Source organism: Sciurus vulgaris (genome assembly GCF_902686455.1).
Source record: "Sciurus vulgaris genome assembly, chromosome: X".
In the NCBI taxonomy this organism is placed as follows: Eukaryota; Metazoa; Chordata; class Mammalia; order Rodentia; family Sciuridae; genus Sciurus; species Sciurus vulgaris.
This window is the reverse complement of record NC_136471.1, coordinates 91468347-91483964: the sequence shown is the minus strand read 5'-3', so window position 1 is coordinate 91483964 and position 15618 is coordinate 91468347.

Sequence of the window (15618 nt, the reverse complement as noted above, 5' to 3'; positions counted from 1 at the left end):
AGCAGTACATGGAATGGAGGCTTCCCCAGACTGACCAAATGAGGGTGTATCTAAGTAGAGGTACACTGTCTCAAAACTACATGAGGTAAGGTGCTGGGGGAAGTGGCTGACTACTGGCTGTTACAGGCTGCCATGTACTACAAAAGCTGGAAAACAGAGAACCTGTGGGTGCTTCAGGAGCTAGAGCAAACTGCTACTAACCCATCTAATGGGGAATTCCAGGTGGAAGCCGCTAGCCACTAGGTGCTGCTGGCTACCATGAAGCCAGGCACTGAAGAAGTTGTGGCAGGACCCTGGTGCTGGAAAAGTCTGTCTATGCTGCTGGCACCTGCTGAGTGGGCACTACAGAACCAGAAAGCAAACCGCTTTTCCTTCTTGCAGTTTCTCTCCAGTGCCCTCTACTGGCAAAGGTTCGGTGCCAGCTGGCAAAGGAAAAATATTTAACCATTTAATCCATTTTCACAGAGCAGAGGTGAAGAACGAATCTGAAGCCCAGAGGCAAAAATCGATAAGAGACATAACCCTCCCCACCCAGCCGCGGCCCCTTGGGCAAGGCTCTCGTTTATAAGATGGCGGCGCTGAGCGGCGGCAGTGGCACGGAGCAGGGCCAGGCTCTGTTCAACTGGGACATGGAGTCGGAGGCTGGCGCTGTGGCCTCTTCGACTGCGGATCTGGCCATCCCCGAGGAGATATTGATCACAAATATCTAAAAATATGATCAGATGTTGAGAGTGACCAATCTTCTGGAAGTCACCTGATGAAGTCCAGTCACCGACAGGTGTTTGTCTCAGAAATCATAGATGGATCTCAATGGAGTCAGAAATGGGGCTTGAGAAATCAGAAACGTACATCAAATTAGAAAAACTTGGAAAGCTTCACTCTTAAAGGATTTAAAACATGCAAACATAGTGACCTTACAAGACATCATTTACACACATAAATCTTTGACTCTGGTCCTTGAGTATCTGATGTTTCTATACCAAATTCTACATGGGTTAACTTATTGCCACGGAAGAATGGTGTCCCATCAAGACAAGAATTCAAATAATCCAGTCAACAAATGGGCTAAGGAAATGAATAGACACTTCACAGAAGAAGATCTACAAGCAATCAACAAACATATGGAAAAATGTTCAACATCTCTAGTAATAAGAGAAATGCAAATCAAAACCACCCTAAGATTCCATCTCACCCCAATTAGAATGGCGATTATCAAGAATACGAGCAACAACAGGTGTTGGCGAGGATGTGGGGAGAAAGGTACACTCATACACTGCTGGTGGGGCTGCAAATTAGTGCAGCCACTCTGCAAAGCAGTGTGGAGATTCCTTAGAAAACTTGGAATGGACCCTCCATTTGACCCAGCTATCCCACTCCTTGGCCTATACCCAAAGGACTTAAAATCAGCATACTACAGAGATACAGCCACATCAATGTTTATAGCTGTTCAATTCACAATAGCCAGACTCTGGAACCAACCTAGATGCCCTTCAATTGATGAATGGATAAAGAAACCGTGGTATATATATACAATGGAATATTACTCAGCAATAAAGAATGATAAAGTTATGTCATTTGCAGGCAAATGGATGAAATTGGAGAATATCATGCTAAGTGAGATAAGCCAGTCTCAAAAATCCAAAGGTCGAATGATATCACTAATAAGTGGAGGATGACACATAATGGGGGGGAGGGAAGGGTTAGTGTTAGGGTTAGAGTTAGGGTTAGGGAGGGGGGCAAGTATGGAGGAAGGAAGTACTGTATAGAGGGAAAAGAGGGGTGGGAGGGGTGGGGGGAAGGGAAAAAATAACAGAATGAATCAAACAACATTACTCTATGTAAATTTATGATTACACAAATGGTATGCCTTTACGCCATGTACAAACAGAGAAACAACATGTATCCCATTTGTTTACAATAAAAAAAAATAAAAATAAAAATAAAAAAGGGAAATCTGATCCTGGGCCAACATGTTGAAGATTTGGACCTACATTTTCTTCTATAAGATGAAGGGTCTCTGGTCTGATTCTGAGGTCCTTGATCCATTTTGAGTTGAGTTTTGTGCAGGGTGAGAAATAGGGGTTTAGGTTCATTCTGCTGCATATGGATTTCCAGTTTTCTCAGCACCATTTGTTGAAGAGGCTATCTTTTCTCCATTGCATATTTTTGGCTCCTTTGTCTAGGATGAGAAAATTGTATTTATTTGGGTTTGTGTCCATGTCCTCTATTCTGTACCATTGATCTACCTGTCTATTTTGGTGCCAATACCATGCCGTTTTTGTTACTATTGCTTTGTAGTATAGTTGAAGGTCTGGTATTGTGATATCCCCTGCTTTGCTGTTCCTGCTAAGGATTGCTTTAGCTATTCTGGGTTTCTTATTCTTCCAGATGAATTTCATGTTTTCTTGCTCTATTTCAGTGAGGTACGTCAATTGGGATTTTAATTGGAATTGCATTGAATCTGTATAACACTTTTGGTAGTATGGCCATAGACTTCCTTAACAGGACTCTCATAGCACAAGAAATAAAAGCAAGAATCAATAACTGGGATAGATTCAAACTACAAAGATTTCTCTCAGCAAAGGAAACTATCAGCAATGTGAAGAGAGAGCCTACAGAGTGGGAGAAAATCTTTGCCCCTCATACTTCAGATACAGCACTGATTTCCAGAATATATAAAGAACTCAAAAACTCTACACCAAGAATACAAAAAATCCAATCAACAAATGGGCTAAGGAAATGAACAGACACTTCACAGAAGAAGATGTACAAGCAATCAACAGACATATAAAAAAATGTTCAATTTCTCTAGTAATAAGAGAAATGCAAATCAAAACTACCCTAAGATTCCATCTCACCCCAATTAGAATGGCGATTATCAAGAGTACAAGCAACAATAGGTGTTGGAGAGGATGTGGGGAAAAAGGTACACTTGTACATTGCTGGCAGAGTTGCAAATTAGTGCAGCCACTCTGGAAAGCAGTGTGGAGATTCCTCAGAAAGCTTGGAATGGAACCACCATTTGACCCAGCTATCCCACTCCTTGGCCTATACCCAAAGGACTTAAAATCAGTATACTACAGAGATACAGCCACATCAATGTTCATAGCTGCTCAATTCACAATAGCCAGATTGTGGAACCAACTTGGATGCCCTTCAATTGATGAATGGATAAAGAAACTGTGGTATATATATACAATGGAATATTACTCAGCCATAAGGAATAAAATTATGGCATTTGCAGGCAAATGGATGAAATTGGAGAATATCATGCTAAGTGAGCTAAGCCAGTCTCAAAAAACCAAAGGAAGAATGATCTCACTGATAAGTAGATGACACATAATGGGAGTGGGAGGGGGGCAAGAATGGAGGAAGGAGGGACTGTAAAGAGGGAAAAGAGGGGTGGGAGGGGTGGGTGGAGGGAAAAAATAACAGAATGAATCAAACAACATTACCTTATGTTAATGTATGATTACACAAATGGTATGCCTTTACTCCATGTACAAATAGAGAAACAACATGTATCCCATTTTGTTTATAATAAAAATAAATTTAAAAAAATAAATAAAAATAAAAAAGGGAAATGAAAGGTAGCAAAAAAAAAAAAAGATAAGTGACATAGCCCCTGCTACCCACCTGTGACCTATCAACTTCCATGTGTACCCTTCTATACCCGTTTGAATTCTTGTACAAAAAACAACTTTATTTATAGCTAACAAGATGTAGCTCTCCTTATAAGAGAGGAAATTATCATCCTTTCCCCCAAATGAGTAGACACACGAGTCCCTGGAGTCATTGTGTCATCGCTGTCTATATTAATTACTCCTCATTTTTAGTCATGACCTCACTGATATACTATTACCGAGACTAAATTGTAAAGTTAACTTCTGACAACTACTTCCATATAAAATAAAAATGGACCTTTTTTTAAACTTGAGGCTATCCCATTTATTGATTTTTTTACTTTATTTCTTGAGCTTTAGGAGTTTTAGGAAGATCAGTACCTGAACCCATGTGTTGGAGTGTGAACCCATTAGTTGGAGTGTTTCTGGTCTAATTCCTAGGTCTTTGGTCCCCTTTGAGTTGATTTTTGTGCAGGGTGAATAATAGGGATCTAGTTTCATTCTTATACATATGGATGTCCAGTTTTCAAAGCACTCTTTGTTTAAAAGGCTGTCTTTTCTGCAATATATGGTTTTGGCACCTTTGTCAATTCTCAGATGACTTTATCTGTGTGGGATTGTTTCTATGTCTTTCATTCCCTTCCATTGGTCTTCATGACTGCTTTTTATGCCAATGCCATGCTATTTTTGTTACTGTAGCTCTGTAGTATAATTTCAGATCAGGTGTTGTTATGCCACTAGCATCACTCTTTTTGATGAGTAATGCTTTAGTTATTCTGGGTCTTTTGTTCTTCCATATGAATTTTAGGATTGTATTTTCTAGTTCTGTGAAGAATGTGGTTGTTTTTTGTTTTTGTTTTTTGGTACTGGGAATTGAACCCATGGGCATTTTACCACTGAGCCACATCCCCAGTCTTTTTTATTTTTTATTTAGAGACAGGGTCTCACTAAGTTGATTAAAGCCTTGCTGAATTGCTGAGGCTGACTCAAACTTGCAATCCTCTTGCCTCAGCCTACTGAGCCACTGGGATTACAGGCCTGTGCTACCACACTCAGAATCATTAATATTTTGATGGAGATTGCATTGAATCTACATAATGCTTTTGGTAATATGGCCATTTTGATAACACTAATTTTGCCTATTCCAAGAACACCAGAGTTCTTTTCTTCTTTTGAGATCTTCAGTTTCTCTCTTCAGTGTTTTATAGTTTTCATTGTAGAGGTCTCACCTCCTTAGTTAGGTTTATTCCCAAGTATTTTTTGAGTCTACTGTAAATAGAATTACTTTCCTGATTTATTTCTCAACAGATTCATTATTGGAATATAGGAAAGTTATTGGTTTATGAATGTTGATCTTGAATCCTGCTATTTGCTGAATTTGTTTATCAGCTCTAGGAGCCTTCTTGTAGAGTTTTTTGGATCTTCTAAGTATAAAATCACGTCATTAGCAAACAAAGATAGTTTGACTTCTTTCCCTATTTGTATCACTTTAATTTTCTTTTCTTGCCTGATTGCTCTGGCTAGCATTTCAAGGACTATGTTGAATAGGAATGGTAAGAGTGAACAGCTTCATCTTGTTCCTGATTTTAGAGAAAATGCTTTCAGTTATTCTCTACTCAGTATGATGCTGGCTTTGGGTTTGTCATATTTAGCCTTTATGATTTTGAGGTAAGTTCCTCCTATCCTCCTCCAGTGTTTTTAACATGAATAGGTGCTGGATTTTTGTCAAAGGCTACTTCTGCATCCATTGAGATTGTCATGTGATTTTTGTCCTTAATTCTACTTATGTGATGTATTACATTTATTAATTCGTGTATGTTGAACTGACCTTGCTTTCCTGTGAGGAAATCCACTTGGTCATGGTGTATTATCTTCTTAATGCATTTTCAAATGTGTATTGCTAATATTTTATTAAGGATTTTTTGCAAATAAGTTCATTGGGGAATTCGTCTGTAGTTTTCTTTCCTCCACATTAATTCTTCTTTCAAAGGTATAATAAAACTTATCTGAGAATCCATTTGATGCTGGGCTTTTCTTTGTTGGAAGACTTTTTATTACTGCTTCAATCTCATTGCTTGATATTGGTCTGTTTAGGTTTCTGTATCTTCTTGGTTCAATTTAGTTAGGTCATATGTGTCTAGAAATTTGTTAATATCTTCTAAATTTTCCAATTTATTCAAATACAAGTTTTCAAAAAGATCCCTAATGATACTCTGGATTTCATAAATGTCTGTGGTGATATTTCCTTTGTCACCTCTGATTTTGTTGATTCAGGACTCCTCTTTCTTTTGCTTAGTTTGGCTAAGGGTTTATAAATCTTCATCTTTTCAAAGAACCAACTCTTTGTTACATTTACCTTGTATTTTTTATTCTCAATTTCATTAATTCTGGCTCTGATGTTAATTATTTCCTGTCTTATTTGTTCTTGGAATTAGTTTGTTCTTGCTTTTCTGGGGCCTTGAGATGTAATATTAGATTATTTGGGATTTTTCTTTTTTAAAATGTAGGCACTCAATGCTATACACTTTCCTCTTAGAATCAGGGTGTCCCAGAGATTTTGACATGCTGTGTCTCTATTCTTGTTTGTTTCTAATAACTTTTATTCTCCCCTGATTTCTTTTATCACCCATTCCTCATACAAAAACATATTATTCAATCTCCATGTGTTAAACTGATTTGTTTTATCTTGTTATTGATTTCTAATTTCATTAGATTATGAGCTGATAAAATGCAATGATTCCTTCTGCACAGCAAAGGAAACAATTCAGAACTTGAAGAGAGAACTTGAATGGGAGAAAAATCTTTGCCAGCTACTCTTCAGACAAGGGATCAATACTCAGAATACATAAAGAACTCAGAAAATTTAATACCAAAAAAAATCCCCAAATAACCTAATCATCAAATGGACAAATGATCTAAATAGACATTTCTCAAAAGAAGAAATACAAATAGATGCTCAAAAATACATTACAAATGTTCAACATCCTTATCAGTCAGAGAAATGCAAATCAAAATCGCACTGAAATTTCATCTCACTCTAGTTAGAATGGAAATCATCAAGAATGTAAATAGGGGCTGGGATTGTAGCTTAGTGGTAGAGCACTTCACGTGTGAGGCTCTGGGTTCGATTCTCAGCACCACATATAAATAAATGAATAAAAAATAAAAGTCTACCAACATGTAAAAATGTTAAAAAATATGTAAATAATAATAAATGCTTATAAGGATGTGGGGGAAAAGGGTAGACTCATGCATTGTTGGTTGAGACTGAGAATCAGAGCAACCACTCTGGAAATCAATATGGAATTTCCCCAAAAGACTAGGAATAGAACTACCATATGGCCTAGTTATTCCACTCCTCAGTATTCATCTGAAAGAACTAATCAGCATATTATAGTGATATATGATATGCATACCAATGTTTATAGCAGTGCAACTCACAATAGCCCAAGTGATGGGACCAGTCCAGGTGCCCATCAACAAAGGGATAAAATGTGTTACATATGCACATAATGGGGTTCTAGTCAGCCATAAATAAGAATGAAATTATGGTATTTGCTGGTAAATGAATGGGACTTGAGAGCACTATGTTAAATGAAAGAAGCCAGACTCAGGAAGACAGGGGTGGAATATTTTCTCTCATGTGTGGAAGCTAGAGAGAAATCAATAACTAATAAAAGGGGATCTCATGAAAATAGAAAGGAGAACAGTGGAATAGAGAAGAATGGGATTCAGGGAGTGGGAAGGAACTATGAAATGAAATTTATCAAATTATGCTACAAGCATGTATTTATATGCCACAGTGAATGCCACTTTTATGTATAACAATAATTTACCCATTTAAAAAATAAATAGAAGGAAGACCAGTAGAGTAGAGGAAAGGGATCAGGGGAGGGAGGAGTGAAGAGAAAGGGGGCAGTACTGGGGTTTAAAATGGAGCAAATTGTTACATTCATTTATGAAAGTGTAAAAATGAACCCCACTCTTGTGTATGAATATAATACACTAATAAAATAATAAATAAATAAATAGAAATGGGAAGGAGAGAGAAAGAGAAAATGGCTAGCATATGCAAATAAATGTGCATACATAAGAAAGCAAAAAGAAAATAAGCAAAGTTCTATAGTATTCATTTCTGTAATTGATCATGAGGCAGTAATTGACAACTCTGGCTTCCTTCTTCTAGTATCCATTTCATATTTCCCCTGCACTCATCCAGAACCTCAAATGCTCTTTTGTTACTTGGAGTCACCCAAACTTTCATTCCTAAAGGATCTGAGTCCTTGATCATCCTGCCTGTTTTTTGTCTGTTTGTTTTGGTATTAGGGATAGAACCCAGGGGCACTTAACCACTGAACCACATCCACAGCCCCTTTTTGTATTTTATTAGAGACAGGGTTTCACCGAATTGCTTAAGGCCTCACTAAGTTGCTGAGGCTGGCTTTGAACTTGTGATCCTCCTGCCTCAGCCTTCTGAGCCGCTGGGATTCCAGGCATTTGCCACCGCGCCTGGCTATCTTGCCTGTTTTTGTTTGCTGTAGTTCTCCTTAACCTTGACTACTGGGCTTTGACTATTCTAGTTAATTCTCTGGATTGTACACATGGTCCTCCTTGCATCCATTGTGTAACAATTGCCCAGTTTCCACGTGGTAATTAGTATCAATCACTCAAGCCAGTAAATTAATTCTTTTACCCCCCTTTTTGTTTGTTGCTTAATTGGCATAAAGGGCCCACGGTGTCCAAAATCTTCCAATTCGTTGGAATTATTGTTGGAGATGCATCTTAGTCCCTTTAGGACTGAGATCTGCAAACTGGAAAAACTCAAAGATAGGAAGTAAAAATTCCATGAGTGGATTATTAGTTGGAATAGTGAGAGGAACCATGCCAATTTTACCCCTTGGTTCTAGACCCCTTTATTCTTAAATGCTATGGGAGAGACAGCAGTATAGAATGGTCTCTAACTCAAAGTATCTCCTATAAAATAGAATCCAATCCTTTCCAGGTATTGTTTCCCCACTGACATCATAACAGAGTCCTCAGTAAGCCATTTCATCTTTCAGTTAGGACCACTGCTTTAGGATGATGTGGTATGTGGTAAGACCAGTTAATTCCATAGGCATGAAGCCATTGTTTACTTGCTTTACTGTGCTGTGAGTCCGTGGAACAGATGCAGTACTGTGCAGGAGAGTCTAAAGATGGTGGTGCTGACACAAGCATTATGAGCATAGCAGGGAAAACCATATTCAGAATGTGTGTCTTTTTCTGTAAGGACGAATCTCTGTCCCCTTCCATGATGGAAGAAATCCAATACAGTCAACCTGCTGCCAGGTGGCTGGCTGGTCCCCAGGGAAAATAGTGCCATATGAGTAACTAAATTATGTCCTCTCTTGATTAGCAGATTAGGCATGTAGTAATAGCATTAACCATGCCATCCTCTGTAAGGGAAAGTTGTTGAGCCCAGGTGCAATTACCATCCCTGCCACCATGACCTCTTCATTCATGAACCAGTTGAGCAAATACTGGTGTGGTTGTTGGAGAAAGCTAATATCCACAGAGCACATCATTTTGTCTGCTGGATTATTAAGTTTCCTGTATTTCTTTTGATGTCATTCACATGGGTCACAGATATCTTCATTATCTGTGTCCATTGGGAGATATCTGTCTACATCTCATCCCTAGACTTCCTTGTCACCAATCTTCCAATTCTATTCCTTCCAAGTCCCCAACCACATGTCAATGTAGATACATATTTCTAGCCATCTCTCACTCCAGACATACTGGACAACTAGGTATACTGCTCTATGTTCTGCCCACTGGCAAGTATTTTCCTTCACCACTGTCATTCAGGGTCAAACCTGAGAAGAACTGTATGCTACATTTGTCTGTTTTCAGATCCTATCATCATATAATCCAGGCTCATTATAAAACAGACCTCAGTTTTCTTTCCTCAGTCACCTGGGCATAAGGAACACTCCATGATACCCTAAATATGTATTGAAGGAGAAGGGGCAGTGTCAGAAGAAAATGAACTATCTTTTTATGCAACTTACTTATATCTTCTGGACTTGGCTGAAATTCATCATTTACATACCATTTTCATTTGAGAATAGACTGCAGTTATTCATGCCTCAGTTTATGATCATGTAGGTCAGAGAAGACCCTCATTCATGATGGGAGTCTCAGGCTGTATGGTCACCTGATGTCCCTGCTAAGGCCCAGTAGTGAGTCACAGATGTCTCTCAAAAGAAAAATAGTTATCTGTAAAATAGAGCACAGACTTGCTCTAAAATCCTAAAGGCTTACACCATGATTCTTTCATTGGTGCTTTCCAGAAACATTCTGACTTCTCACCAACACTTTATTATTGGATCTATCTAATAAGAATGCCCAAAAGGAAGAGCAGTTTGTGCCGCATTCTATACCACAGAGATTTATTTGTGAATATATATATACATATATATATATACATACATATATATATTATACATATATAAAATCTCAAAACTGGAAATCATGGGTGACTCCATAGATGGGTTGGAAGCGGCACATTCAAATGTTGCTTCCAAATATAAAAGGCCCAAGGTTGTACCTCATGTTCGATAGGAGGTATGAGGTGTAGCAAGGTGACTTTCACCTTGGAGGGAATATTTTGACATACTACAGACTATTTAACTCCTAGAAACTTCACTGAAGTGGTAGGCACCTGAATTTTTGTGTGGGGTTATATTCAGTGGTATTAGGCAGAGTTCTCCAGAGAAATAGAATCAATAGTATGTCTATATATTTAAAGAGAGATTTATTTTAAGGAATTGACTCATATGATTGTGGAGGCTAGCAAGTCCAAAGTATTCAGGGTAAGCTGGCAGTCTGGAACCCGGGGGGAACAGCTGATGTTGCAATTCAAGTTTGAAAACCACCCGGCTGGAGCCCCAGGGAAGAGTCAAGGTTATAGTTCAAGTTCAAAGGTCTTCTACTTGCAGAATTTGTTTTTGCTTGGGTGCTTGATCTTTGTTTATTAAGACTTTAAATTGATTGCATTAAGCCCACCCACATTATAGGGGACAAACTGTTTTAGTCAAAGTTCAGTGACTTAAATGTTAATCTCATCCAAAGAATACTTTCACAGAAAAATCCAGAAGAATGTTTAACCAAACATCCAAGCACTGTGGTCCAGTCAAATTGACAATAAAATTAGTCATCATAGCAGCTCTTTAACTCTTACAAGGCATCTAAAGTACTTGCTACTTCCTGCTCATCAGATCTAATCAGCATGTCATCAATATAGTAGCCCAGTGTGATCTCTTCTTGAGTGTCAAAATGATCAAGATCTCTGCAGACTACATTGTGGCAAATAAAGGAGAATTGACATAGCTCCGAGGCAACACTGTGAAGTTATACTCTTATTCATGCAGGTAAAAGGAAATGGTTTCTGGAAGTCCTCAAAAATATAGAAATGTAGAGAAAAAGTCATTGGTCAGGCCAACAAGTGCATACTAAGTGCCAGGGTTTGTGTTGAGTCATTCTAGTAAAGGGACCGTGTCTTGGAGAACAGCTACAATTGGAGCCATCATCTGATTAAGTTTGTGATAGTCTTCAGTCATTCTCTAAGATTCATCTGACTTCTGCACAGGTCAGACTGGTAAAATCAGTGAAGCTGTGATAGGTATCATCACCCCTATTACTTTCAATTTGATGTTGGGGATGGAGTTCAGGGCTCCAGCATGATAGACAAGCACTCTATCACTGAGCCACAACCCCTACTCTTTCAAGCCTTTTGTGGTGTCTATAATCTATGCATTTCCCCTGTATGTGTTATTGTTTCTGCTTTATTAACTTTGAAAGGAGCGGACATTCCAGGAACTTCCAGTTAGCCATTCTTAACATATGGCCCTCACTCCTTGGATCAGCAAGGTGATAAGGGCATAATGTCAGTTTCTATGTATGCTTATTCCAGTGATAAATTCAGGAACTGGGTAACTAAAAATATTGGACCATTGGATCCACTGGGCCCAGTGTGCATTAACCCTGAGCAAAAACTATATTATTACTTGACTACCATAAAGCCCCCACGTTGACCGGTGAGCCACAGTGGCATTTTGTGTCCCTAGGAATTAGTGTCAATTCAGAGCCAGTACCTAATAATCCTTAAAAGGTCTATGTATTTTATTTCCCCAAGGCACAATCACTCTAGTAAATGGCTACAAGTCCCTTTGGGAAAGGCTTTAAGGAAGACTTAAAGTGGTATTCACTCTTTATGGAAGTATCCTAGCCTCTTAAATCAAGAAGCTCTGAGTTACCAGCATGGTGGAACATGCCTGTAATCTCAGCTACTTGGGAGGCTGAGGCAGGAGAGGAGGATCAAAAGTTTGAGCCCAGTCTTGGGAACTTAGTCATCCTGTCTCAAAATAAAAAATAAAAAGGACTGGGGTGTAGCACAGTGGTACAGCACTTACCAAGCAAGCAAAAAGCCCTGGGTTTGTTCCTCATCAGCAGAAAAGAAAGAGGAGGAGGAAGGAGGAGGAGGAGAAAGGAAGGGAGGGAAGGAGGAGAAGGGGGAGGAGGAGGGGGAGGAAAGAAGGGAAAAAATAAGAAGGAGGCATCTCAACCTCATTAACTGTAGGTCACAATTGAGTCCAAGTTTTAGTCAACCAACCAAATAGGCTCCTAGAGTCACCTCCCACTGTGTGAACTGACACAATAAATTGAGAATCTCTAATAAGTGTACCATATCAATGAATTCTGCCCAATCGGGTGTAATATTCCACCATCCTTTTTTCTAACATCCTTAGAAGTCAATTCTGCACATATAACTCAGGTCTATGTCAATATATATTAGCAAAGACTTGCACTGTTTTTGGTAAATATGTTATTTCCTCCTTGTTCATACTGTGTACTAGTTTTCTTGGGTCATGCTGAGATTTGAAGTTTAGTTTTTTTTATTTTTCAATTTCTTAAACTTGTCAAGGATATCTTTCCAGATCAGTACAGAGAGCATTCTAATTAATTTCATCCCACCTCTCTCATAAAACATTTATTTTGAGATAACTGTAGATTCACATGAAGTTGTAAGAAATAATACAGAAATCCCATATTTCATTTACCCAATTTCCCCCATCTGTGACATCTTGAAAACTATAGTACAGTATCTCAACCAGCATACTGATATGGATGTAGTCAACACACAGAACAGTTACAACATTACAAAGATCTTGAGTGTTGTCCTTTTATAGTCACAGTCAACTTCCTCTGGACCCATTTCTCCATTCCTCCTCCTCCTCCTCACTCTTCCCTTACCCTTGGAATCCACTAACCTATTCTCCATGTCTATAATTTTGTCATCTGAAGAATGTGATATATATATGGAATCATGCAATATGTAACCCTCTGGCTGAGATTTGAACTTATGAGTCTAGTGGCAATAGAACAATAGAAGGTTGTTGTGGTGGGAAAAGTAGAGAATGAGCATTTCTTTTCAAGGCATCTTCCCAGGTGAATTTATCTCAGTATTTTCAAGAGAAAAGTTATTCTGATACTGAAGGGCAAGTTACTTCCGTTAGTAAGGGAGGCTCAATGACTTGGTAGTTTGAGATTGTCAGTTTCATCTGGGATCAAACAGATATCTTCATTCCAAGTTTCTTTTCTTTCTTTTTTTTTTTTTTCTTGCAGTGCTGGGATTGAACCTAGGGGTGTTCTACCACTGAACTACACCCTTTTTATTTTTTTATTTTGAGACAGTTTCCCAGGCTGGCCTCTAAATTGCCATCCTCCTGCCTCAGCCTCCTAAGTACTTGGGATCGCAGGCATGACACCTGGCTAGAATCCCTTTCTTTACCAGTCAATGCCCTAACTTCCACGTGAGAAACTTTTAAAGACTGTGAATTCAACTTTCATTGAAACTTGGCAACCCACGCAATTAAATGTTGCTTGCTTTTCAGCTTGAAGAAATAAGTGCCTTTTTTTTGACATCATGAAAGCTCTCTGGTTCTCAGACTATGACTTGAGCTGAGATGTTAATGGGACTGTTTGTCATTTTCTTTTTGTAAGTGCTCAAGTAAATTTTAAAAAAATCAACACCACAACACAGTCCTTATGGTCATGGTTACTGCCATGATGGTCAAGTGCAGTACCCATTTAATTTTTCGAAGCATGTGCATCAGTTGTCACTTCATCATAATCAATACATGGATTAATTGTGATGCCTCTTGCATGCTATGAATGACTAGCATCCATTTATCATTGACAGAGTTCAGCACTGTGCTCCAGCCCAGAGGCAAGAACAAACCAACCTCAGAGTCCCATCTCTGCAGGTATATTTCCTGGGACCCCTCCTGGTAACAATTTTGTTTCAGCCTGAATCCCATCAGGAGAGGATGACATAGTAATTTGAACAGGGAGTGTTTAATAGAAGCAATTACCTATAATGGGGGATTGGAATAATGAAGGATTGGCTAATAAGATGTAAAGAGAATTCTACAGAATATAGGAACAGCAGATATAGGGAGCAGCCCCCATCCCTGGGCCATGATATGAGGCTGGGATCCATACCTTGTCAGAAGAGGCATGACTCTAGTTCACTGAATGGCAGAAAAGTCATTGTGGTACTGCACCAGTGGGACATGTTGGGAATCTAAACTTCCTGATACCAAGTGCAGGTGGGGAAGCTACTTGTCACTGGAGGCTACTGGCCACCACCATGCACTTGCAGGAACCACAGAATGGAAAAGCTGTGAGTGCTGCAGGAGTGTTGAAGCTAGAAAAAGCCAGGCAGCCAGGAGTCTGCCAAGTGAGCACAGGAATCAGGAAGGAAAGCCTTGTCCTTTTGCAGTATCTCTCTAGCAACCTCTATTGAGAAAACCTCAGTGCCAGCTGGCAAAGGAAAATATATTTAAAGTATGTTCTCTTTTCACAGAGCAGGCAGAATGGGTGGATTTGAAATTGAGAGGCATGAAATGGATAACCAGTATACCATGGGTCAAAGAAGAAATCATAAGGAAAATTAGTATTTTAATTACTATTATATATTAAATACTAATATTACTATTAGTATTTTAATTACTAATTAGTATTATTTATACAAAAACTGCATCGAAAGAAATCTATAGCATTAAATGTTCATATTAGAGGGACTGGAGAATAGCTTGCCTAGTCCCCAGCACTGTGAAAAAAAATGTTCATATTAGAAAAAAAGAATGGTTTTGAATCGATGACTTCAGCTTCCATCTTAAGAAATTATGATAAAAAGAGGAAATTAAAACCAAAGTTAGCAGTAGAAAGGGAATGAAGATAAAAGTGGGAAACACTGAAGTAGAAAGCAGAAAAGCAATAGAAAAAAATTTTTAAAAACCAACATCTGGTATTTTGGGAAGATCAGTAAAGTTGGTAAATCTCTAACCAAAATGATGAAGGAAAAAGGAGAGAAGACCCAAATGATCAATATCAAGAATGAGATGGGGGACAACAGTATAGATCCTTTAAAAAGTAAGAGGATATTATAAAGAGCTTTATGCTCATAATTTTTTGTGATACTTGGGATCAAATCCAGGGTTGCTTTACCACTGAGCCACATCCCAACCCTTTTTACTTTTTATTTTCAGACAGGGTCTCACTAAATTGCTGAGGCTGGTCTTGAACTTGTGATCCTCCTGCCTCAGTCTCCCACGTTGCTGGGATTACAGGCATGCACCACCCTGCCTGGCTATGTTAATAAATTTGACAACTTAGACACATTCTTTGAAAGACATGAATTACCAAATCTCACTCCAGGAAAAAAAAGGCAATTTGAATAGCCCCATGTCTTTAAAGAAACTTATTCTGTATTTTAAAACTTTCCCACAAAGAAAACTCCAAGCCCAGGTGGCATCACTGGTGAATTTGATGAAACAGTAAGGAAAAAAAATCACAGTTGTACACAAGCTGTCCCAGGAAATAGGAGTGTATTAATTTTCTACTGATGCATAACAAATTACCATGAAATTGGTGACTTCAATCAATATGC